At 35.2% G+C, this 26,773-nt stretch overlaps 1 protein-coding gene across 10 annotated transcripts in view; it reads right to left on the bottom strand.

Moving 5' to 3' along the window:
• The window catches only part of LOC145288065 (uncharacterized), a 612,213-nt gene that overhangs the window by 327,738 nt on the left and 257,702 nt on the right, over positions 1-26,773 (bottom strand). The window lies entirely within an intron of this gene.

Below are 26,773 nucleotides of genomic sequence, written 5' to 3'. Positions count from 1 at the left end.
TTCTAGAGAGAGAGAGAGAGAGAGAGAGAGAGAGAGAGAGAGAGAGAGAGAGAGAGAAAGAAGCATCATTCTCAGAAAACATCACCCAAAAAAAAAGAAAAATTTTTTTTGAAAATATTATTCTTGGAAAACATTGATAATCGTCTTTCTTTTCAACATGATTGACCATCAGCCACTACTTTCTAGTATCTATTGGGGGAGGGGGGTTAAAAAGGAGAAATAAGGTTTTGCTTTTTTTTTTTAAGAATCAGATAGAATAACACAATTGGGGATGAACTTATAGATACTCGTACATGACGTGACCAGCTGATTGATGAAATCGGGCTTCTCAGACCTCCTATCTAGCGAAAGTAAGAGGCAAAGTGGACAAATGACTAACAACCAAGATCCCGCTCTACGGCATCATAAGATCCCGCTCTACGGCATCATAAGATCTCGCCCTATGTCATCATAAGATCTCGCCCTACGGCATCATAAGATCCCGCCCTACGGCATCATAAGATCCCGCCCTACGGCATCATAAGATCCCGCCCTACGGCATCATAAGATCCTGCCCTACAGCATCAGAAGTCACCACTCACGGCATCATAAGATCCTGCCCTACAGCATCAGAAGTCACCACTCACGGCATCATAAGATCCTGCCCTACAGCATCAGAAGTCACCACGCACGCCATCATAAGATCCCGCCCTACAGCATCAGAAGTCACCACTCACGGCTAGTAGGTGACCCTGTTTTTTGAGTAGAAAATTACTCCTCTGCATATCGTCGCAGTTGGCAAATTTATGACCTGAAGTCAACCAAGGAAAAAATCTATTAAGCACATGTGTGCAGTGTGATGATGTATGAAAGTAAAACCTGACCGATGAGAGTTGAGGACATGTGTTGCATAGAGAGAAATTATATGAGAGTGATACAATGAATATGTTACTCTTAAGAAACAGGCTTAGATCTAACGACTTGCACCCAACAAAATTTTGTGACAGAGTTGTCTGATCGGTTTGCCATAAATTAGGGGCAAATGAGTGGTTAGTGAAGGTTGTTTAAGCAATATACAGAAATGATCAAATTCATGTTAGAATTAACAGCACATTTACTGAATGCTTCAATGTTATCTAGGCATACATAAAGCTTTTGCACCGACTCCGTTGCTTTTTATTTGTGTCCCAGAAGTATTGTCCAGGGAGTTTCATATGGATTGTCTGAAGAGATGTTGTTGATTTAGTACTTTCCTGTGAAACAATATGTTATGGAGTCCATGAAATGAATAGCGTGATTAGTGTAGGATGGCGTTGAGTGCGACAGGGTTCAAAAGTTTAAGAATCACCATAAAGCCCAACGACACCATTCTGACATGTTGTGGACGCGTTGGCCTGCAGGTGCATTTGATTGGAGATCACGGATACACACACCCCATCCCCAATATAAAACGGAGGGATGCACACATCTTAGTAGAATTTGGTTGAGAGTTTTAGAGTCTACAGTTCGAGTTTGACAGTCGTCAGTTATTCTGAGATAAAAGTGGCAAGAGATTGGGATGTATGGCAGATGAATCGATAGAAAAATTCCCACCCTCCTAAGGATGAAAAGAGAACAGGAACGCGACATTCGACCGTGAAATTAAATAAAGTTCCAATTGTCCATAGAAATGAAACTTGTGTCTGTTGTTATGCAGGAAAGAGCTTTTGTTCCAGGTGCGCCGACGTCGGGACACAAACCACTAGAGGACACGGCAAGAGATGTGAAGAAGATATAAAAAGGTACCTTATGCTTAGTTTTTATAAATCCCTCAAAAGGGTTAATGTGTTGTAAAATGAAAATTGACGTAATATAAACAGATACCTCTTTCCCCACACAACAAATAGGAAATCTACTTGTTAATTAAAAGACTTATAGGAACGCTATGGAAAGTAAAGGTCTGAGAATGAATGTTAATTGGATCAAAATAATGATCAATGATTGTAGTGTTGGAAATCCCCCCCCCCCCCAAAAAAAAAGAAAGACTAAAGTTCTCCTGCTCAGTTTGTAGAAAGGGAGACAGGTGAAATCCAATCTTTAGTGGTACCTGTAAGCATTGGGTACAAAAGAAGTGCAATAGAATTACTGGGGGGGGGGGGCTTTGCCAGGTCGTAAAAAACGCTTAAATATAATATTTTAATTTGTCCAGATTTCGTATATATTATAGAGTCGTGATTTCAAAAGTAAAAAAATAATGTATTTGGGTGCCATAAGCTAGAATCAAAACCGAAAGCAAAACTGTAGCATTCAAAGTTGGTGACGTTATCACTGTACCAACGTGACACGCATATGAACTGATTAAACATAAACTAAGATGAATGTACTAAATAGATAACGAGTTTTTTTCAATTTTGACCCCATAGAGAGCAATAGAAATGTTACATAATAGACACAAACAAAACAATGGTTTCAAAAGCATACGTTCACAAAATATTTCCTATATAAACTAAAATACACATCAAGTGCGCTTGAAAGCCAAATCACAACGTAATATTAGGAAAATAAATATTTTACTTGTTTGAAATTTATTACAAATATATTTCAGAGATATGCTCCATCTTCAGTCTGTTGTTTTGTTTCTTTTTTTTCTTTTCTTCTTTCTTGCCATGTTTTGAAGTTGGAGAAAGAAAAGTCTGTTTGTAAAGAGCCGCGCGTTGTATCTAGCTGTTGTATTTTGAAATGTTTGAACTGTGCGTAGGCAACGCGAGAATAACGTCAAGGATGCGAGTTCATATAGAAACGTTGTTTTTATTTGAATAAAATAAAATACGCATCAAGTGCACTTGAAAGCCAAATCACAACGTAATATTAGGAAAATACACACAGACTTCTCTTTCTCCAACTTTACAACATGGCAAGGAAAAAGAAAAGAAAAAAAAAGAAACAAAACAACACACTGAAGATGAAGCATATCTCTGAAATATATTTGTGATAAATTTCAAACAAGTAAAAAAAATATTTGTTTATTTTCCTAATATTACGTTGTGATTTGGCTTTTAAGCATACTTGATGCGTATTTTATTTTATTCAAATTAAAACAACGTTTCTATATGAACTCACACCTTTGACGTATTTCATATATGTTTTAAAATGAAAGTTTACATATATAGGAAAACATAAAATGTGTGTTCATATTTTGAAAGTTCCTTGCAGAACAAGAGAAAATTCATATGTTGAGATATCGAGGAAATCTGAGTCGATAATTTAAGGGTCATAAATTATCAACGGGATGGAAAAATCGTAATGAAAATTTCTCCACTAAATTACATAGATTACTTTTGATTAAAAGTTATTAATAAGAGTCAGTGTTCATTTGTTTTTATTAAAGACAGTTCAGAGCGAAATATCAGGAGTATTAAAGTTTATGCACTTGTTTTGATGAACAGACGACAGTGTGAAAGGATTAATCAGTTGTGTGTGCGTTAGTGTTAGAGTTCGTACGTTCATGAACGTGTGTGTATGTTAGTTGAGAAACATTATTTAGCTACCCCATCGCCCGACAGAGGAGCAAGGGAAGCCGGCATAAAGCTGATATTAGTTCTATTGTGGACTTTGGCTCAAACTGGCATTTTAGGCATTCCGGATAGATCAAAACAGTAAATTTGATAAATTCAGGAAACTGCATCTGATTGGATAAAAATAAACCGTTTGTGAATTTTTAAAATGAGGATTGATTATTCGTATTATTTGGATTCTTCGGACTACTGGTTTCATTTTGAGTGTCATTTTCACAATGTTTCGGTTGATGTAACCTCTGACCTTCAGGTGTATCTTGTTGAGCTTGGCAATCTTTTTGTTGAACTCGGGAAGCTGCACAGACTGTCGAACGCAACCCTTTATTTGGTTTTGATTAATTTAAACAAGTGTATCCATCACGTTCCACGTGCAGAAACGATTGTAAGCATTTTGATTTTGGGCACTGAAAGGTAAACTTCGTCACTACATATGCGTGCGCACACACAGGGTATAAATGATAAATTAGCAGTTTCAGATCTCAATCTTGATAAAGAAGCGACAGTAGAAGAATGTATGTTTATTAACCTGTTTTATTAAATACAAACAAATACAAACATTTTATTCTATGCGTCCACTTTCTGCGTCCACAACTTGCTGAATGCGATCCCTAAAAGTATGACTGGCCTTAATAGCTGATTCTTTCTTTGTAGCGTGAAATGCGCACCTTATGGGGGTCTTCATGGAAGCCACACTGTTACGGAGGCGAGCATTAAAGACTTTCTCAACATCATCCTATAACAAATAATCACAGAGTTTCAAATCTGGCGAGATATTTCAGGGCACAAAAAACGACAACTCTTTTCAAGAAGGTCTGCACTGCTTTTGACTCATATGCAGGTGCAGAGTCCCGGATGAACATTATTTTCTTGGGATCATAGTTTTTCTTAATCCAAGGTAAGAGAACTTCCTCCAGAATCTTCAGATATTCCACTATATTGATCTTCAGGCCTACTTCATGAAGTGAGGGGGTATGACTTTCCTATCACTGGCAACAGCTCCAAACACCATGACAGAGGCAAGGTGTTTACTCTGCATGACTGGAGGAACACCAGAAGGATCATTGCGGATAACTCTTGAGTTTCCTTGGTTGGAGATTTCGTCTACCATAACCTTTTTTTTTATCCACGAAAATGCATACGATGCCACCATAGTATTTCAGGTGATTGAGTAGCAAGGGGCTTCTCTCTTTACAAATGGTCTTAGATTTCACGGTAAGAATATTATGACATCGTCTATAATGTGACTTCATCCCAAGATCTTTCCGTACTGCATTAGAAATGGTTATTTTGGTCACATCACGCTTTTCGCCAGTTTAGTCATGAACTGTGCTGGATTTGCTCCAATGGACGGTTTCGAGCCACCAAGAAACCTTCTGTTGCAGATTTTATTACTTCCTAGACTGTGAGCTTTCTTTTGGATGTCTTTACCTTCTCTTAAGTTCGCTACATGATAAACAGTCTTAGGATCATAGTCAGTGTCTCTAATAATGTCAGACATCTTATGTCCAGCACGGAGCAATTCAACAATTAACCATTCTATGATCAAATTCTATACTGATACTTTTTTTTTTTTAGTACTTTTAGGTGTCTAATCTGGAACATTAGACTCCAAAGTGTAAGGCAACTAACATTTCAGATTGATAATGCTGCTTTAAAAAACATAAATCGCACATCAAAATTAATGCCAATTTATCGTTTACACCTATATTGTATTTATATATATATATAATTTCATGTATCCACATAAATTTTATAAGGAGATATAATATTTTATGTATCGATTTTCAGTATTTACTTCAACAGTGCTTAATATGTGAATAGAGTTAGGTAGTAAATTATGAAAAAATATATATGACAATTAAGCTACACAGCAGCTTTAGCGTTTCATCCTCTTAGGAAACAGTCAAGCTTGTATATTTTCATAATATATATATATATATATATATATATATATATATATATATATAATAAAGCTCAACGTCTGTGTGTGTCTGTAAACGAATATGCTCCTATATGGTTCAATATTATACTAAACTGATTGCATACAATGATAGAAAAGGTATCAAGGATCTGAAATGGGTATGATAAAGTGGGGTCCCAGATGGAGGAGGTTACTTATAAGGGGAAACTATGCACACTCACCCCGTTTGATGTAGAGCTACTTAACTTGTCATGATAACCCACCATTACAGGTTACATGGCTCACTCCCACCAAAGGAGGTGGGGGCCTCATGGGGTTACTTACAACGGGGGGGGGGGACCCTAATTAGTGTTCATACGTTTGTGCCAATAAAGATTCTCACTACTGCCCCCTCATGTTCGTTTGAGCAATCGCCCCCCCCCACAAAGATGATACGAGCAATGCTAAGTCTGTGTGTCTGTCTGTACATCTATAGGATGATGTAATAAAGCTCAACATTAGTGTGTCTGTCTTCCTGCACATCTATAAGATGAAAGGAAACATAAGATACAAAAAGTATGTAGAAAATAAATATAATTTTTAAAAAACTTAATTTATCCAATATATAAAAAGCAAAATGGCTGCGAGCAAAGGCTTTTCAAATCGGGCTTCTTGCGTCGATTAGATTCTGCGAGAAGTTTTGCATACTTGTCAGATCGTAATATCTCACATTCGCAAACGGACATCCTTTCTTTATTTTTTTTTGATAGAGTTAAACAAAATTCCCACCATGGTGTTGTTTCGGGTGTTTGTTTGGCTTTTTCGTATAAAGCGAAAATGTTTGAAAAAGTGGCAAAGCATTTCCTAGCCTTCAGGCTGGGATTGATGCTTCACTTTAGTTAATTGGTCCTTGATGAATGTAGGGGAACCCTTAATACTGAGAAAATTACTATTTATTTGAATACTGCCAGAGTGCTCCTTTGGGGGGGGGGACTGATTTTCCCCCACCTTAAAAACGACCTTGCGTTTAATCTGCTTTCATGAGAAAGCAAATAAATACTACGGCAGAAAGCGAAAACTTTATTTGCCCCCCCCCCCCCGGACTACATTTAAACGTTCATTTCTACGTGTGTGTAGCGACTCTTATGATTTTTAATTTAATTACCAACTCATTGAATTCACTATCATCTTTGGTCTAATGGTTAGCAAGGAAGACTACTTACCCTACGTTTTCGAGTTCGATCCTACCTCTCTCTATCTTTAAAAAATTTTTTTTTTTTATTTCGTCCTTGTGCCAATATCCTCCACCCAGGCAAAACTTAATTACCAGCTCCTTGAATTCACTATCCTCTTTTTCTCACATTCTTTTCCTACTTTGTCCTACGGGTTCGAGCCTGCCTGCTTGCCTACTACCACTCCAAACACCTGGGCAATGCCGGGCACCCAGGTTAGTATTATATAAATCAGAGTCCATTTTTTTAAGGCTCTTTTTGAACCCAGTCAACGACTGGTACTTCTGCTACTATATATATATATATATATATATATATATATACATATATATATATATATTATAAACTAAATTTATCTCTTTATATACAGCAGATAAATTGATTCTGCCATATGGAATAAACTCCAGTTGCTTGCCTCACACAAGAATTAATTTTTAAATTCAAAGTTTCCCTTCAGTTTTTTTTTTCTTTTTCGAGTTGAAGATAAGGCAGGTGACTCACTTTTAAATCTTGTGTCGAGATGCATCCTACCCAAATGTTGAAAAGAGGGTGAAGCTGCAGATTCCTTGTTGATGATTAGGCTTGGTGTGTGTAAGTTGTCCATGCTTCTGTTCAGTTTTAAAAGACATAGGATACCCCTTAGGGGCAGCTGTGCGTGTAATTGTGAGGCAAAGGTTGTGCAATCCCTAACCACACCTCTCCTGAATCGGCAATGTTTGAGTCCAGTGGCAAGGAGAAGACCAGGACGACTGCAAACAATGCTGAGATAAGCGGAGAACACATACAGCACCTGAAAGTCCCAAATGGTCACCCATTTAGTAAGGTTCAATGTTGCTTAACTTCGGTGATCTAGCGGGAACCGGTGTGTCAATATAGTTATGCCGTATATGTGTAAGTTGTGTTGTATGTTTATTTAGTTGCTTCTCCAAGAAAAACAAAATGTGACACAAGGTCATTTTTAATGTGGGAGAAAACCAGCTCCCCAAAATGCGGCACTCTACAAGGACGCATAAATAAAATCGCCTTAGTGTAGAAAGGTTTCCCCCTCCATTTACTAAGGACAAATTAACTTGAGTGTAGCATGTTGCTTGTTTGTCATAGTGCACAGTGTATGACGTCACAAAAGGTGAATAATGTAAAAAAAGATGAATTATAAGTAGCATGAGGAAATGCATAATGTAAATAATTAACAGAGAAAGAGGAGGAGGAGAAAGGGAGACAGAAGATGGGAAAAGATGATAGAGAAATAGGGAAAGAGAGAGGTAGGAAAAAGCAGACGAGAGAGGAGGATGGAGATGAAGAATGGATAAAAACGAATTATTATTAAGAAAGGAATTCATATATTTACTTGATATTTGGACGACCTCATAAATTAAGCCTTTTTTTTCCCAAAACTTGCCAAAAGCTGCCATTCATCTATTATGACATCACAAGAAAGTTTCATACATATTAGTCTTTGTTTGTTTGAAAGCAGCAACAGCAACCGTAACTGCTTTCTGCTGTTGATTTATATAGTACAGGCCGTGAATGTGTATGTTTGTTATATTGCTTGCTTATAACTGCGCACAAATTATACATATTTATTTGAAAATGAATGACGTCAAAAAAAGATAACGTATGATAAGAGACGTAGGGGGAAAAGGTGGTTAACGTGAATGATTAAGAGGGGAAAAAGAGGAGAGAGGGAAGAGGAGGAGAAATACATGATTATTAACCAATGTTAAAGTAAAGAAATTATACATTTATTCTATACTTCTATAAATTCGTTTTTCTTTTGTGTGTATTGATATTCATATTAAAAAAACTGCTTTTTTTATTAGTATTTACTTGCTTTCCCACCAAAGAAAAATGTGACACGAGATCGAGGTCGTTTTTAATGTGGGGTTAAACCAGCTCCTCGAAAAAAAGGCAGAACAGATACTACACTTTGATCCCAGCCCAAAGGCCAAGAACAACAGGGTATTTATTTGCTCCCCCACCGAGAAAATTAGGCACAAGGCCGATTTTTAATGTGAGGAGTGAAGGGGAAAAGGGAACAAACTCCCCGGGGAGTAGGGGAGCTGGATAGTGACAATTGGTATGAAGGGTTTCCCCTACATTGAGCAATCACTTATATGTGGGGTTGCCCCCACATATGGTCTTTGCTTGCAGTATCTGCCAGAACAGATACTATACTTTGATCCCAGCCCGAAGGCCAAGATCAACAAGGTATTTATTTGCTCCCCCACCGAGCAAATTAGGCACAAGGCCTATTTTTAATGTGAGGAGTGAAGGGGAAATGGGGACCAACTCCCCGGGGAGTCGGGGAGCTGGATAATGACAATTGGTATGAAGGGTTGCCCGTACATTGACCAAGGTCTTATCTGTGGGGTCGCCCCCACATAGGGTCTTTGCTTGCAGTATCTGCCGGAACAGATACTACACTTTGATCTTGACCTGAAGGCCAGGAACAACAGAAAAGAGGCAACCCTCTTTTGTTCTGTTAGTATTTATTTGCTTTCCCACCAAAGCAAAATGTGACATGAGGCCGTTTTTAAAGTGGGGTTAAACCAGCTCCCCCCAAAAACAGGAAAAGGGTCCAAAAATAGTAATTGTCCCAGTATAGAGGGTTTCCCTTTCATTGACTGGGACAAATTACCTTAAGTGCAGCATCTGCAGAAAAGATACTACACTTTGATCCTGGCCCAAAGGCCAAGAACAACAGAAAAAAGACAAGCCTCTTTTCTATTCATTTAAAAAGAAAATACAATTTTCTTATATATGAGTTGTGGAATTGCATTCACTAGCAAAATATCTAGCTACTTTGCATATTCTTTTAAATATTCATTTTAATTAATTCCCTATTACTTGCTTAGGTTTTCTAATGGAATAATCATCTTTAGTTAACTATTATGTGTAATTATATTCATGCAGATATATTCTACATGATTTATACTTGCATAATATTTGCGTAAAATGTTTACAGTAAACACGAAATTGTTTACATATATATTTATGTATATGTATATATTTTTGTTTAACAAAATTTGCCTACCAAACTCCTCCTAGAGTTTTTGGTCTACAGACATGAAACTTCATATATAAGGTATTTGAATCCATGCAAAACTTTATATTTGGGGTTTAGCCCAGAAAAATCCGTGCAAAAGTGGGAAAATTTAAAAAAATGAAATTTGCCAGGTGAAGGTCAAACGCCGGCATTATGAATGCATAACGTAGTAACTATTGGTTCATGTTTTAATTTTTAGCCTTGCAGTAAACATGTTTTCATAGCCCAGTCATTGACGGCCGAGGCAAAATAAATCGTGAGCTGAACGCTTTGGTTCTCGGTGGTGGCGCATGAGTCTTTTTTTTTTTTTTTTTAATACATTTTAAATCATTACTATATATTGCATCCAATCTCTCTCTCTCTCTCTCTATATATATATATATAAGTGAAAATGTCTGTCTGTCTTTTCTCTATCGTAGTTAAGGAAGATTATTATACAAAAAGGCATTACTTTACATATTCACACTTTTTATGCACATAACCTTATGAACAGTAAATAGGGCCAAGCAAAGCCGGGTGGAACTGCTAGTATATATATAAAAGTGAACGTGTCTGTGTGTGTATCTGTGTGTGTGTGTGTGTGTGTGTACGTTTCCCTACGCAATAACTGTCAATTCTAAGTCTACAGACTTGAAATTTGATATACAGGGTACTGAGTTTTTAGAAAATCTGTGTAATCCGTTTTTGGTCAGAAATTTGGATATTAAGGGGTCAAAGTTCAACGATTTGACCTTTGAGAACTCTACCAAACTCCTCCGACAATTTTGGTTCTAAGGACTTGAAATTTTGGATATAGGTTCCTTGGACATGGATCTAACTTAATAACTTGATTTGAGCCCCAAATAATAAATATTAAAGGGTCATAATAAGGGTCGAATTTTAAAAAAATTGACCGCTTTTTTTCTTTTTGCTCAACATACACCTCCAAACACCCGGGCAACGCTGGGCTGAAATGCTAGTATACTAAAAAGTTTACTCCACGTTGCCCAGGATTGAATAAAGATCACGAATGTTCTACACTTCACAGTCTATGAAATCACATTTTTTTTTTCAATCAAATTGATTGATTGCCTGTTCTATTTGGGAGGAAGCTCACATGCCTATCTGCAGTAACTTAGTCTACAATACATTGTAGTCTACATTGCACCGTAATTAATATTATTAAATTATTTTTATATAATGGCTTTAATCAAAGTTTAAAATGCAAATATCAAGTATCATGGTTCGATTGCATGTTGAACAGAAATATTCTTTTCGAACGCTTCCCTGTCTTATCAAAGAACCTAGTGTTGATTTTATATGCCGGATCCATTTGCTTGTTTGGGGATAGCACTTTTCAAATGCCTTTGTGATGTTAAGCTGTGTAAAAGTGTTAACTTTGGCCAAAATAGGACTATCTCTTTTTGATCAGAATTTTTTAATCATCGATTTTTGATACCTATCGGATGTATTTGATACAAAACTGATTTAAGAACACTTCCAAACACAAAGTGTATTTGTGTGAAATTTCCTAAAAATCGGCCTAGCCGTTTCTTCTTCTTTGGGAAGCTGTACATCATTAAATGATGAAAGATAGCCATGCTAGGAGTGTCTTATCAACACAAGAGCGTTGGCATCTTACTTTGGGACTATCTGGAAACTGGATATTCATTTCCTTTCTCATTGCAGGTAGATATGATACAAGACCGGAAAGTGGAGAAACTCAAGCCAGCATCCCTAAAAAATGTAGCACTATGGCCTCCTTAAAATAGCCTTGACATCCCTGTTAGCAATAAATTATCTTCACCCCAAGGAGGAGAGCAAGGTCTGGAAGGGCGCATTTCCTAGGACTACAATACAAATAAAAGACTCCCGAAATGATTATCGAGAACAGATCTCTGACTGATATCTTGCAGTCAATGTATCTAAACAGAATCTGTGTCTGGATTACAAACCCTAAAGGTCCCAGAATGAAATAAAATGGCCCAATAGAAATACCCATGCTAAATAGCTTGCTTGCTCATCATGTGGTCAAACAACCCCATAATGCTTGATCTTCACGAGAGGAAATAAATCATTGCTACATTTTAGGTGAGTTGCAGAAAGCAAAATCTCTAAATTCTTTTTTTATATATTAGTGTCAATGCTTTTTGTTTATTATTGACTAGTCTGGGTGCCTGGCGTTGCCTGGGTGTTTTTTTTTTTAAATTTTTTATTACATAGGCATCCCCACTCATCAAGGCCAAGAGGCCACTCGAGGATAAGGGTTAAAGAGTGCACAGTAGAAATTGGACAATATAGTAATCGTTAATAATGGAAATTCGGTATATTTGTTAACTTATATGGAACGGTTCATCAAAAACTTGTTTACGTTAGACTTGAAGACAACCATATTGTAGACAACAGGAAAACGGAAGGTAATTTCACAGGCGTGCAGTTCTATGAGGTGTAAAAAAAAAAATGTGGTAGTAGGCAGGCAGGCAGGCTCGAACCTGTGACACGATGGCAGAAAAAAAAGTGAAAGAAAATCTGCCATCTTACCGCTACCTCATGATGCGACTGGAAGTCGCAAGCGTTCAAATTAAACATAGTCAATGATTTGCAGAAATGGCATTGCTTTTAAACCTCCCACGAAGGTTGTTTTTAATGTGGGGTAAAACCAGCTACCCCAAAAAGGGGGCACTCTGGCAGTATACAAATAAATAGTAATTGTCTCAGTATGAAGGGTTTCCCGTACATTGACCAAGGACCAATTTAAGAACAGATACTACCCGGCCAGGCGCCAGGCATTTGCATTCGATTAGTATCGCTTTATTTATACGAAAAAGACAAACAAACAGTCGAAACGATGTCACAGAGGGAATTTTTTTAAACTCGATCCAAAAAAAAAAAAAAATAAATAAAAATACAGACAATGTTCGTTTGCGAATCTGAGATATTATGATCTAGGAAGTATAAGAAAACTTCTCCCGGAATCTAACTGACGCGAGAACCCCCACCCAAAATGACTCTTGTGGACACACACAAATGCTAGCAGCACCCATTTTGCCCTTAATATAATAGATAATTGCATACATTCATTGAATCAAATGAAATATTTGTCTAAAAGAATTGATGATAAACACTGAAATTAAAAACTGGCACCCCTTCAAGAATGTTTTCTAATTTTATTTATTTTTATAAATATTTTTTTATTTTTATGCTTGGTTAAGTGCCAGGTGATATTATTACGATATTATTCCATTGACTACTGTACAGTCATTAACTCTTATCCTCGGGTGGCCTCCGGGCTTTGATAAATGGTGATTCCTATGTAAAAAAAAAAAAAAAATGGTCATATTATTAATTAAAATAAAAAGGTAAATTTACACATCCATATGTGCCAGCATTTGACTATTAGGTGAGTAACAAAGACATCTGTGACAACCATAATCTGGGTCAACTACCAACCTCCCAGCAAGATCAGTACACTTCCTGTAGATTTATATTTTGCACTGGGAGCATTCAACGGAGTTTATATTAATGCCTTTTCATTATAATAAAAGAAAGAATGAAAAAGCAAGCTGACTGACAGCTGTTTGACCTAGTTTTAATGTTATTTTTGGAAAAACTACCCATAAGAATGAAAAATAAGTACCCCCTCCCCCTCCTACACCACTTTGGTTCCTGATAAACTCAAGCATATGAATTAGTGTTGAGATGATTAATCAGAATCGGAATCAGAAAAAACTGGAACTTTTGTGCATATTTTCCAATGCCAAAAACGATTCCTTTAATTCTGTTTTTTTTTTTTTTAAATTTGATTTTGTTTAAAACAAAATCCGCCACTGCTCATAGTAATAAGAAAATAATAAATGTTTGTTGATTTTAAACTACAAATAAAACTAAAATCTATATATCATCCCTCATAAATGTGGTTTTACGTTTGAGAAAATATATGCACATTAAGGAGGTGTCTTTTTTTTTTTTTGGGTAATCGGGACAAAATATTTATATAGCCAAATATTTAGAGATTCATAAAGAATTGGAATCAGGAATTTACTACGGAATCGGTAATTGTATCGGAATCAGGAAAAATATCAGAATCGTCCCATCACTAATGAATATTACAGTATTTCTTTTACCATCAGCATATCAGGGTCACACACACAAGATCATAACTTCGTCTCTATAATAGATAACCAATTAATAATTAATACGGCCACCCCCAACCTATTACAAGGGTTTGAAAAAATAAATAAATAAACAAATAACTGACACTGCTGAATAAAACCAAAAAACTGACACCCACTTTGCTCATTTTGCATGAATTAAATACTAATGCCTGAAAGTATCCTATACCTCTATAAGGCCACCATTCGCCCATGTATGGAGTATTGTTGTCATATTTGGGCTGGTGCAGCTACCACTAGTCTCTCGCTCCCAGACAAGGTTCAAAAGAGAGTCGCCAATCTGATAGGTCTTGAACTGGCATCTAAACTTCAGCTCCTGTCCCATCGACGAAATGTTGCATCCCTCTGCCTTTTCTACAAGTACTTTAACTGTGAATGCTCTGACGAACTGCAAGTACTTGTGCCCCCTCGACATAAATACCCCAGACAAACCCGACAACCCCTTCACAGTAGAGATCCCTAGATGTAAGAGAGCCTTCTACTCCCAATAGTTTCTTCCCCAGGAAAGCTAGACTTTGGAATTCCCTGCCGGGTCCCTGTTTCCTCGACTGTACTGACATGCAAAAGTTCAAGTGCAACGTGAACCGACATCTTGCTGCCCAACTCCCTACACAGTACCCCTGATCCCCATGTCCCTGATAGTAGCCCCCTACAACAAAGTGGCTATATGCCTTATTCGAAGTGAAAATGTAATTAAAAAAAATTTAAAAATTAAACTAAATATAAATTACCTTACACCTAGCAGATACATTGCAAAGTTTTAAATGGTTAGCTTATTTATTACTAAACCTAAATGCATTCGGGTGGATTTAATTTTGCAACTCAATTTTTTTAATTTGGTAAAATATTTTGCAAGTTATTTTTATTAACTTTATGCTATTGCTTGTTTTTATTTCAATAACTAATCGATTAATCGATTTACTGTAAATAAATAAAAATGAATAAAAGTGTAAGTCATGCAAAAGCAAGAAACACAACTAAAGACACGTGAAAAATGTTCACACACTTAATAATATTTGTCTTCGTTGAATTGTAAGTGTTGCAATATTTTATATTTATAATGGGGTAATTATTTTCATTTTAAAAGTATGTACGATTAAAAAGAAAAATTTGGCACAAGGCCGACCATGGGGGAAGGGGAGAGGACGGTCTTCGCTAATTAATGCTAACTAATCTAACCTAATTAGTTCCTACTTTCACCACAATACCGAATTCATACTATGCATCCATCAGCGTATTCATCGTCGAATCAATCACAATAAAAACATCATATCATGATAAACTACTTAAAACCCATTAGAAAAGGAGCATTTGGGAAATAAAAATTTTTTATACAATATAAAAATGAAATATTAACAAAAGACCCCCCCCTCTAATTATAATGGAATATGATTTAAGAAAGTTGGAAGGTTCTACTTATGGACACTGTCGATAGGAACTGACCAATCAAATGGAGCCACGTTCTGCGAGCAACCAATCAGAAACCAGAATTGCTCCATAAAAATGTTGAATCTTTTTTTTTTTTTTCACATGGAGTTCACCACTTTAACATTGTCCACACGAAAAGGATTTTTTTGCTATTTGCCACCAAAATTTTAAAGTCAAAGATTTATACAGAACAGCAACACACCGGAAACTCTTTTCTTTCAGGACTTGTACAGAATAGCTACTCATCAGAAATTCTTCTGAAATTAAACATGGCTTTCAATTCAAGATTAAGTAATCATGGAGAATAGTGTGGGTTTCATGCGAGTTTATACCGTCTAAAGAGCTGAAGGAATATTCATTTGTTGGTTTTAAGAAGTAATTTTGGAACAACAATTTATAGACATTGTTTAATTGTGACGAAAATTAAAAAAATTTTTTAAAAAATGTATTCGAGAAAAGCAAAGTTGATAAAATTGATATAAAACGAAACATCAAAAAATTTAACTTTCCATTGGATGTATCTAACGTTCAGAAACGTATCTGTAATTTGATTGACCTCATCCTTTCTTCTTCTCTGCAACCTCTCTTTCACAGTGATGTTATTAGTCTCAGTCTCTTTTTATAAATACTATTATGGCATGTTATTCAGCATTGTTTCATCTATTCCCCGCTTTCGTTGTTCCAGCTCGTTTGACTCGCCATCAATTCACTGCTTTCATACCTTATTGTAATTCAATTTATTGTTCCAGGAGCTGCTTTCCAAGGACTGAAACATTGTTGAACTCTCTTACTGCTGATTGTTTTCCTCCTACCTATAACCTTGGTCTTTTCAAGACTAAAAAGAATATGCATCTCATGCTTGGTGATGATCATTTTTTGTTTTTGTTAGTTCCTTACATCAAGTGACTTCATATCTTGTCTGCAGTGATTTCCATTAAAAAAAATGTGGACTTAATCAGAAAATGACATGCTTTATTTAGAAATCAAAACTTTGGCAACTTCTAAAAAAGGAAGAAGTGATGGGAAGGTGTCCAGCAGGCCTTACGAAGGAGTTGTCGACAACTTAAAAACTGTAAATCCCTTCAATTTGAAACATCACTATTCTTACTCTTTAACCAATTGTTTAGAGCTCGCAAAAAATATACTCAGCTAAAGTGCCATGAAAAATATACTCAGCTAAAGTGCCATGAAAAATATACTCAGCTAAAGTGCCATGAAAAATATACTCAGCTAAAGTGCCATGAAAAATATACTCAGCTAAAGTGCCATGAAAAATATACTCAGCTAAAGTGCCATGAAAAATATACTCAGCTAAAGTGCCATGAAAAATATACTCAGCTAAAGTGCCATGAAAAATATACTCAGCTAAAGTGCCATGAAAAATATACTCAGCTAAAGTGCCATGAAAAATATACTCAGCTAAAGTGCCATGAAAAATATACTCAGCTAAAGTGCCATGAAAAATATACTCAGCTAAAGTGCCATGAAAAATATACTCAGCTAAAGTGCCATGAAAAATATACTCAGCTAAAGTGCCATGAAAAATATACTCAGCTAAAGTGCCATGAAAAATATACTCAGCTAAAGTGCCATGAAAAATATACTCAGCTAAAGTGCCATGAAAAATATACTCAGCTAAAGTGCCATGAAAAATATACTCAGCTAAAGTGCCATGAAAAATATACTCAGCTAAAGTGCCATGAAAAATATACTCAGCTAAAGTGCCATGAAAAAAAAAAAACATCAATGAGATTAGATTTCCTTAATCTACTATCAGCCCATGTATGGAGTACATATTTGGGCTGGTGAATCTCTGTCCCATTTGAAGGTTCTTGATAAATTGTAGAAACGTATTTGTAATTTGATTGGCCCTACCCTTTCTTGTCTGCAACCTCTCTCACAGACGTGATGTTGCTAGTTTCAATCTTTTCTACAAATACTATAACGGCAAGTTTTCCTCTGAATTTTTCTGATCTATTATCTGCTTCTTTTGTTCCAGCTCGTTTTACTTGCTGATCTAGTGGTCTTCATCAATTCGCTGTTTTAATACCTCATTGTAATACAGCTTCCTATTCCAATAGCTTCTTTCCAAGCACTGCAAGGTTGTGGAACTCTCTTCCTGATCACTGTTTTCCTTCTGTCTGCAGCGTTGGTCTTTTCAAGAGGCATCTCCTGTCTCTGCAATAATTATTGTTTGTTCTTGTTAGCTCATTACATCAAGTGGCTTCATGCTTCGTCTCGGGCGATTTCCATTACAAAAAGTGTGAATTTTATGATTTTTAAGTGAACAACAGAAATTTACTTTGCAAAAAAATGCCTACTAGAAAACCACACTTTGTTTTTTGTTGGTTACAAGAAGAAAGGAACATCTATATTAATATTCCAAAAAACATATTTCATTTTTCCAGAAGTTTTTAACACATTTTGCAGCAAATGTTCACATTCTCATATATTCACACACATACGCACACATTTGCAGACCCTCAACTTGGAAATGTCATTCTCTCACACAGACATATCCCAATTCCCTTGCATTTACTACCACCTGCCCCCCCCCACCAAAGAACTCAACTTATCAAATGACCTTTGTATGTCTATTTCCTTGCTTCCGAGATTGAAAAACAAAAATAAACAAACAAAAAAATATTTTTTCATTTTTAATTGTGAGAACACTTTTCTCATTGGTTACAAAAATGTAATGTCTTGCAAAACAGAAGATTGTCTTGGAAATATTTCAGATTTGGGTCTATACATTACATTATTTAAAATCAGTCTAGTTAGCAAATTCACCTACAACTGCTTGTTTAGTCTATTAGTCTACAATTAATTGCATAAAATAGTCGACTATGATTTCCCAGGAAAATTAAGGAAACGAAGAAACTCCTGCTCTCACCTTGAACTCCATTTTATTTTTTGGTTCTTGTCCAGAATTCCCGCTATATTTTAAATAAATAAATAAATGAATAAAATAGTCTGTTTTATGTACGTGCCTGTGACGAAACGAAAATATATTCCAAATATTCATAAATTGATCAAGTAGTTATATTTTTATAAAGAAAAACAGTGATTAAGGAGAATTTGTAGGCATAACAAAATAAATTTTACCAGTTTTCAATTATTGTTGAGTTATCTGTAATTTTTTTTTCTTAGATTTTTTCAAAATGGCGGGCGAGACAGTCACTCCTTCGATACTCATAGAATCTGACTTTCTTATTTAAAAATAAAACTCCTTTATCCATTTATGTGATTTTTGGAATAGTATATTTTCGTTTCATCATGTGTATGTAAATATTTCAGATTTTCTTTCTTTTTTTTTTAATATGGAGAATTCTGGACAAGAAACATTTTTTTATCAGATTTTTTTTTTATATATCAGTGTTCAAGTTATAACTAAAAGAAAAGACATTGCTTTTTATGGATAATGAGCATGGACGCAAACCTCATGATATTATTGTAAAAGGCTGAACAAAAAAAAAAGAAGTAAAACTACTTTTCCTGATTAAAATTGATACTTTTGGTAATTATATAAACTATATATATTATTAAATATAATTACGTTAAGGTAATGTTTTTCAATAGTTTCTTTTTCGTGGGCAGGGGAGCTAAAATGAAATGATTTTTTTCAACTATTAACAAATAATAAAATAGCTGACTTGTTTATGAAATGCATTTTGGGTGAATTTCATTTTTGTAATGAAATTCTGTTTTTAAATGGGATTTGAAAAAATATATTTTGTGAGGGTGGGGTATACTCAATGACTTGTTTGCTTGGTTGTGGTGTGTATGTCTTTGTTTTTTTTTATGGGTGGGGTGAAAACTGTTATTAGGTTGGTGCAAAAATAATGTCGTTAATATCTGACCGTCAAAAACGACATTATTTTTGCACCAACCTAATATTAACTTACAATTTAGAACTGAAGAACAATTTGGTGAAATTTGGGTATCCTAAGTTCTACTAATTACTGTGTAGTGGCTAATATTTTACAACTTTTAATTAGACTTCCTATCTACTTGCCTCCCCACAGAGTAAGATTACAAGGTTGGCTTTTAATGTGAAGAATGTCCAGTTTCTCCAAATGAGAAAATTCTAAATTGTAATCAAAATTATCTGGCGCTTCTACACTATTGGGACGAAATTTTGTAGTCGATAAATGGAGTTTTCAGATAAAAAACAATCATTTCAACTGATTTATTTTTTTTTTGTCAATTCTAATAAGTTACAATGGTAGCTTCCAAATTATGCAGTCAGAATTACCTGAATTACTGAATTATTTTTTAAAAAAACTTTGTGTTAGGTGAAAAATTACTGCCATTTTGTTTAAATCAAAACGGAAATTACCTCTCTTTTGAACTCTTCTGTGTTTTACGATCGTTTTTTTCAAATTCTATTCTTATTTTCTTTAATAAATAATTTTCTACCTCATCGATTGTCGTAATTTTTGGATATAATCATCTTAAAAATACGAGGAATACGTAGATACCATTGTTTTCATGGGAAATTCAGTATTACTATTTCCGAAATTTCGTCCTCATGATGTAGAAGCGCCAATTATCTAAAAGAATTTCTCCTTCATTGACGAAAGACAGAAAAGATGAAGTGCAGTACCAGAACATATACTACACATTGTTCCAAAAGTATTACCATGAAACTTTTGAATAATTTGTCAGCTTTAAATAAATACCGCACTCACCAAGAGAAAACTAGACGGCACGTAGACCCGTATGCTACTAACAGTGTTAAATATATCTTGGCAAGATCATCCCACGAAGTAGCAACTTTATGGCAACTTACCTGCCATATCTATTACCATCAGGAAGCGATATCTACAATTTGCCGGCCACTGCTAGAGAAGTAAGCAAGAGCTGGTGAGAATTATATTGCTATGGATTCTAGGGCATGGGCGCACACGCATAGGATGATCTAGATTTACATACATTCAGCAAATTGTGATCCTGAAGTTCTGAGGCAGCTGATGAAAGACAGGGAAATCTGGAGAGAGAGAGAGAGAGAGAGAGAGAGACAGAGAGAGAGACAGAGAGAGAGAGAGAGAGAGAGTCACATTGGTCCAGACAAGGAGCCCAATCAGATTTATTAATAATTTGGTAAAATTGCAAAGATATGTTTACATAAACGGTTACTGTGTTGATATTTTTGTACGCAACCCTATTTACTTGTCTCTCCATGAAGAAAAAAATTAGACACAATGATTTTTATGTAGGAAGCATCGAGCTCCTCCAAAAGGAACACTGAATATGACAAAGATAAACATTGCCCTAATCGAGAAGGGACTCGACTCCTCTGGCTGGGCACTGGACAGATACTACACTTTAATCCCAACATGTTGGCAAAGAAATTGACATAGGGTAAAAGTGGCTCAGATAACTGTCAATACTCCCTACTTTCTCGAAAAGTCTTTTGATAAAACATTTAAAAGAAAAAAAAAAAAAGAGATTTACTATTTTACTGGTGTTATTGATGTTGGACATTAGGGATTTGTTCCGCACCAGTTTTGGGGTGTTTTGTAATGAGAAAAGTATTTTTGAGATGAGCTGAATCCAGAGAAATATTTTCAGTGAAAAGTTTTACAGGTTTTATAATCAAATGTAAGAAAAACGAAAAGGCATTATACGGTAAAAAAAGCATGAAAAACAAACCAATGAGTTCAGAAGGCATATATTTCTAACAGAGTGCAGACGTGCATATACAAATGCCGAGCCGTGTGTGAAGAAAAAGACTATAAAACGATCGTGTGCACAGACTGACGAAATTCAGCACATTCAAGAGCATGTTTAAAACGATGTTCGAGAGGACAGAAGTTAGAGAGAAGGAGCACAATCATGTTTTATTCGGGGAAAGTACCTGGAAATGAATGTTGTTACAAAAAAAAAAAAATAGGAGTCGTGTTATTACTTGTCCTATGTTCCTTCCAGCGTACTCTGCTACAACGTGTTGGGTCCCAGGTGTCTACACGTGAATACGTGTGTAAACGTATACAACATTACATATTCACAAAAAAGATATTTTATGTTTAAAATGGAAGTTTATAGCAATAGGAAAACCATTGAATCATTGTGAATACTTTTAGAGTTCTTGTAAAAACAAGAGGAAATAATATAATGACAAACAAACATATACAACACTAACACCACAGGATAAGGTAATGTCAGGGAGGATGATAACTGAACAGATACTACAATTTTTTTTTAATGACAAAGAAATATATATCTACTAGCAGAGTTACCCTATGTTGCCCAGGGAAAAAGTGAAATTAAAATTTTTACCTCTGTCTATTCCAGCTATCTTTCTCTCTTTCCCTTCATCGTTTTCCCTCTTCCACGCTCCTTTTTTGCCTCTGTCAAGCCTATTCCTCTCTCCACACATACAGAACTCCTTTATATAGATCCTTCGAGGAATGAGTCAATACAAGGGAAGTAACATTAAGAAAATATCAATTATTTTCCTTTAGTACATATAAGTCGTGAAAATCGACCTCCCTTAACGAATTCTGTACCAGTTTATGGTAAAAAGTGTGGGTTTTTTTTTTTAAATTTTAGATATTATTCATCCATACAATGATCAAAAATAACAATAAATACTGACCCACTGCGTCATGGATGGTCTAGTATGTAACAACAATATATGACTGCAACTAGTCAATCAAAATAATCCTAGTAAAAATGAAAATTAGAATTCATATGTGTGAGCAAACCGTAATGTTTTCATGTTATTGCAATGTTACTTGCCATCAGCAGATGGACTGTCCACAATAAATGTGTATGTGCTTCATAAATGTTAACCAACAAATAATACAGCCCATGAAGGACCACATAAAAAGAAAACAATTTGCTGCAACATGAACCGAAAAGAGTAATTGTCATTCATATATATGAGAGAGAGAGAGAGAGAGAGAGAGAGAGAGAGAGAGAGAGAGAGAGAGAGAGAGAGAGAGAGAGAGAGAGAGAGAGAGAGGAGGGAAATATAAATATAGAAATTGAATAGCTACAATCATTTTTCACATAAATATACAAACTTGATACTGAATTATATTAATTTTGTTTTGGATAGTGCTAGGAGCCCGTTTCCAACAGTCATGCAGGATCATAATCAAAATGAAAAAGAAAAGAAAATAATTCCATAGAATATACAACAAATATATATATATATATATATATATATAATGTGCTTAAACTGACCATATTAAACTTGGCGTAGACAAGTTATGAAATCAAATTAACAAAATGTCTATGAATAAAAACTATTATTTTATTTTTTTAATCGTGCGAACAAATATCGTCCGTACCCTGTATATACAAAACTTTGGAGTTGCAGGTCGTGTGGGTGTATCTATCAACCTATCTATTAAATAAAAGTCACTTTATGTATGCATGAGTTCCTTCCTCATAGGTTCCGAAACGGCTGAGCCTATCTTTTGCAAATTTCACACAAAGCTAATTTATATGTCTGGCAGTGTTCTTAGATATGTTTTGTACAGAAATTCATCCGATAAGTATTGAAAAATAGAAAAAAAAACGATCCTAAAAATAGTCTTTCTTTCTTTTGGATAAAAAATAATTTTCTACAGGGGAATATTTTATGTTACACCGGCAAGGAAGGTAATAAAATCTTAGTAAATGATTTATTCTTAAAAAAACAAACAAACAAAAAGAATTATTGACATCTGGAGATATAGCTCAGTTCTAGACGACTACTGTTCAAGCCTGGGTGTATCTTACCATTTTATTTTAATTTTTTTTTCTTAATGAGTTCAATTTACGATAAAAAAGGTACGATTTAAAGTCACCTCAAATCATTTCTTCTTTTGCATATTTTAAAAACTAGAGATTAATCGGAAGTGATTTTTTTGCAGTGAATTCATCGTCAAGCCCAAATATCAGCTACGGTGATGTAAACAAACACAGACGGAATTTGATGAATGACATTATCATTATTATTATTTTTTTTTTTTTTTGCGACTTAGTTCACCGGGAAAATTATTCCTTGTAATACATAATATTCAATAGAAGATTGATTGTATAATAATACATATGCAATCTGTATAAATTAAAATATCATGTCTAAGCATATTGTTCAGCTGAGAATTCATGCGTGTGAGAACAATTCTCAACCTATATACTCAACGAATATATATTAGTGGCCTGGCAAGGCCACAGGGGAGACAACCAATAAAAGAAAAACCCTTAGCAAAATTCATAAAAAAAAAAAAAAAAAATTTAAATAAATAAAATTTAAAAAAATTAAAAATGAAATAAAATAAAAACCGCGCATAATATTTCAGCTTGCATGAAAATCCTCTCAAGTTGATCCGAAATACAAAATAGTTATTTAGAGAGAATGGAGTCCAAAATAAGTCCAGCGTGACGATGCATATAATCCGATTGGAAAGCCTTCAAAACAGCTGAAATAATGAAAATTGGTTTTTTTTCCGAACAGTGCAGTAGCTCAAAGAGAAGTCGGTCTCGAGTCATTTAACTGGAGACCGACTTCTCTTTGAGCTACTGAAATATTATGCACGGTTTGTTTATATATATATGATGAGCAAACAGTTAATAAAAAATATATATATATATATATATATATATATATTTATATATCCAACATTTTTTCACTTCTTTTTTTTATTTGGCAATTTATAACTACAATAAATTGCGATTTCACTTAATGTCATAACTAGCAAATTCTAGCATTGCTATAAATATAATTTGCTGATTTTTTTTATGCCCTCTGATAAGAATAACAACAAGAATAGCAGTGCTTGAAACTCTGCGGAATAAGGACTTTGTAAATTGTTTTTTGGAGTATTCAGTCGAACAATAAATTTTGATTGTAAAGTTCAACTTACAGTTTTAATTTCTTTTCTCTTATAATAAGCCCTATTCTTTATTGCGTATTGAGTTTTTTTTATTCGGTTGGGATTAAATTTTCTATATATAAATACTGTTATCTATATTAGTTTGAAGTTTACCATTGCATATATTAGAAAAACACTACATCCCTTTGATTTCATTACATATTTTAAAATATATATATACTAGTATGGGTGCCCGGCGTTGCCCGGGTATTTGGAGGTGTATGTTGAGCAAAAAAAAAAGAAAAAAAAAGACGGTCAATTTTTTTTAAACTTTGGTCCCTATTATGACCCCTTAACATTTGTTTTGGGCTCAGATCAAGTTATTAAGTTAGATCCATGTCCAAGCAACCTATATCTAAAATTTTAAGTGTTTAGACCCAAAATTGTCGGAGGAGTTTGGTAGAGTTCTCAAAGATCAAATCGTTGAACTTTGACCCCTTAATAGCCAAATTTCTGACCAAAAACCGATCATATCGATTTTCCCAAATCTCAGTACCCTGTATATCAAATTTCGAGTCTGTACACAGACACACAGACAGACACGTTCACTTTTATATATATATATATATATATATATATATATATATATAAGTGAAAGTGTCTGTGTGTGTGTCTGTGTACATTTCCCTACGCAATAATTCTGTCAATTTTTAGTCTACAGACTTTACAGACAATTTCTGGTCTAAATATTTGAAATTTTACATAAAGGGTATTCAGAGATAGGGCAAGCTTTTTCATCAGTTTGGGTCGAAAATTTTTAGTTACCAATATATAAATGTATGTATGTCTGTTTGCATGTCTGCCTTAAACTTTCAATAGAGGCGACGGATTTTACCAAGATTAGTATCGTTTTAAAGTTCGATCTTTCATACGACAAATATCGAAAAATTGGCTAAAAACATTAATAGCTTCCCCTTCAACTAGGCACTTTTCTACAGGGGGTGGGGGTCACTTTTTTCGCCGATATTTTTTAAAGTTATCCTTTCCTTTAGATTGTCTAGCCTTATTTAAAAAAATGTCGCTTCCGGTTTGGCGGTGGTTGTAACAACACAAACGTTAGGTTTTACCCCATTCTTTTCCTCCTTTGCGGTATGAGTTCGAGCCTGCCTTCCTACTACCACTTTTTTTTTTTTTGCTCAACATACACATCCAAACACCCGGGCAACGCCGGACTGAAATGCTCGTATATATATATATATATATATATATGTATGCACACACACACACATGACAGAAAAGAATAGACACTGAGATAAATATTTTTCCTAAGATTAATATATACTTATTTATATTTACATCTAACAACATTTAAGCATGCCAAGAAACAAAGGAGCATCATATCATAATTTCTGCAAGAGTTAATCGTGTGTCAACATAAAGGTGGTCTCAGTCAATGCAAAACTGCAGGAAATCTTTCAGTACTCATTTCTACTGTTTATAGTGCGATTGCATAATTCACAAGAGAGGACAAAAAGTGCACAAAACCTCATCCAGGTCGCTCAAGCCCTCTGAAAGAACCTTTTGTGAAAAGAAATGCTGAAAAGGATCCTCGGTGCTAAGCCTCTGACATCGCAATACAAGCTGAACTACTATGGTAGAACTTAGTGGGGGATGGCCTTTTCTCTTTCCTGCAACCTCTCTTTCCTGCAACCTCTCTCCCACAGAAGAGACGTTGCGAGCCCGTCTTTGTTTTATCGTTACTTCCATGGCAAGTGCTCGTCTGAGCTTTAATCTCTGGTCCCCCCCCCTCGCCAATCTTTCACGAAAAACACCCATCTAGCTGAAACCACTGTCAATAATTTTCCCCACTCTTTATCTGTGCCTAAATCAAAATGTAAATTCCATGAACAAAGCTTCTTTCTTAGAAGTGCACGCCTGTGGAACTCTCTTCCATTTACCTGTTTCCCACCTGACTACAACTTGGATGTCTTCAAGTCCAACATAAACAAATTCCTGACAAACCGCCCCCTTAAGTAAGACACTTTATTAAATCTCCATTACTAACGATTACTACGATATTATCCCATTGATTACTGTACACGCAATAACCCTTATCCCCGAGTGGCTTCCGGGCCTTGATAAGTGGTGACTACCATTTAAAAAAAAAAAAAAAAGGAAACCTCTTCGTTCTGCCAATATCAAGCGCAGAAAAGATTGGACTCGTGAGATGGTGGAGAGACCTATGACCTTTTGAACCAATATCATTGTCTCTGATGAGTCACGATTTGCATTATTTCCCAACAGTGAAAGAGTATCGGTATGGAGGCTTCCTCAGCAAGAGTTTGACTTAAAAAGACTGCAGCCAATGCTGAAACATGAGGATTTCTCGGTTATGGTATGGGGAGCAATTTGGAGTGATGGTCGCTCACACCTGGCGGAGTGCGAAGGAAACATCAATATGTGTGTTTGATACAATTCTAGAAACAAATACGTTAATTTATTTACCTCCTCTCTAGGAGAACACGAAATCGGTGGGGAGTTAATAAAAGTGTTTATGGGGAACACACTGGATTCGAACTTGGCATATCCAGGTGTTCACTCTGTATCATTAATCACTTAGCCACCATTATCCCCCAACAATAGCAAATATGTAATTTATTGTGCTGAGCTGTT

The sequence above is a fragment of the Euprymna scolopes genome, chromosome 11 (genome assembly GCF_053919585.1).
Source record: "Euprymna scolopes isolate OS-2025 chromosome 11, ASM5391958v1, whole genome shotgun sequence".
NCBI classification, from domain to species: Eukaryota; Metazoa; Mollusca; class Cephalopoda; order Sepiida; family Sepiolidae; genus Euprymna; species Euprymna scolopes.
Note: the sequence above shows the minus strand (reverse complement) of the source record. Positions and strands in the feature narration are given on the sequence as shown.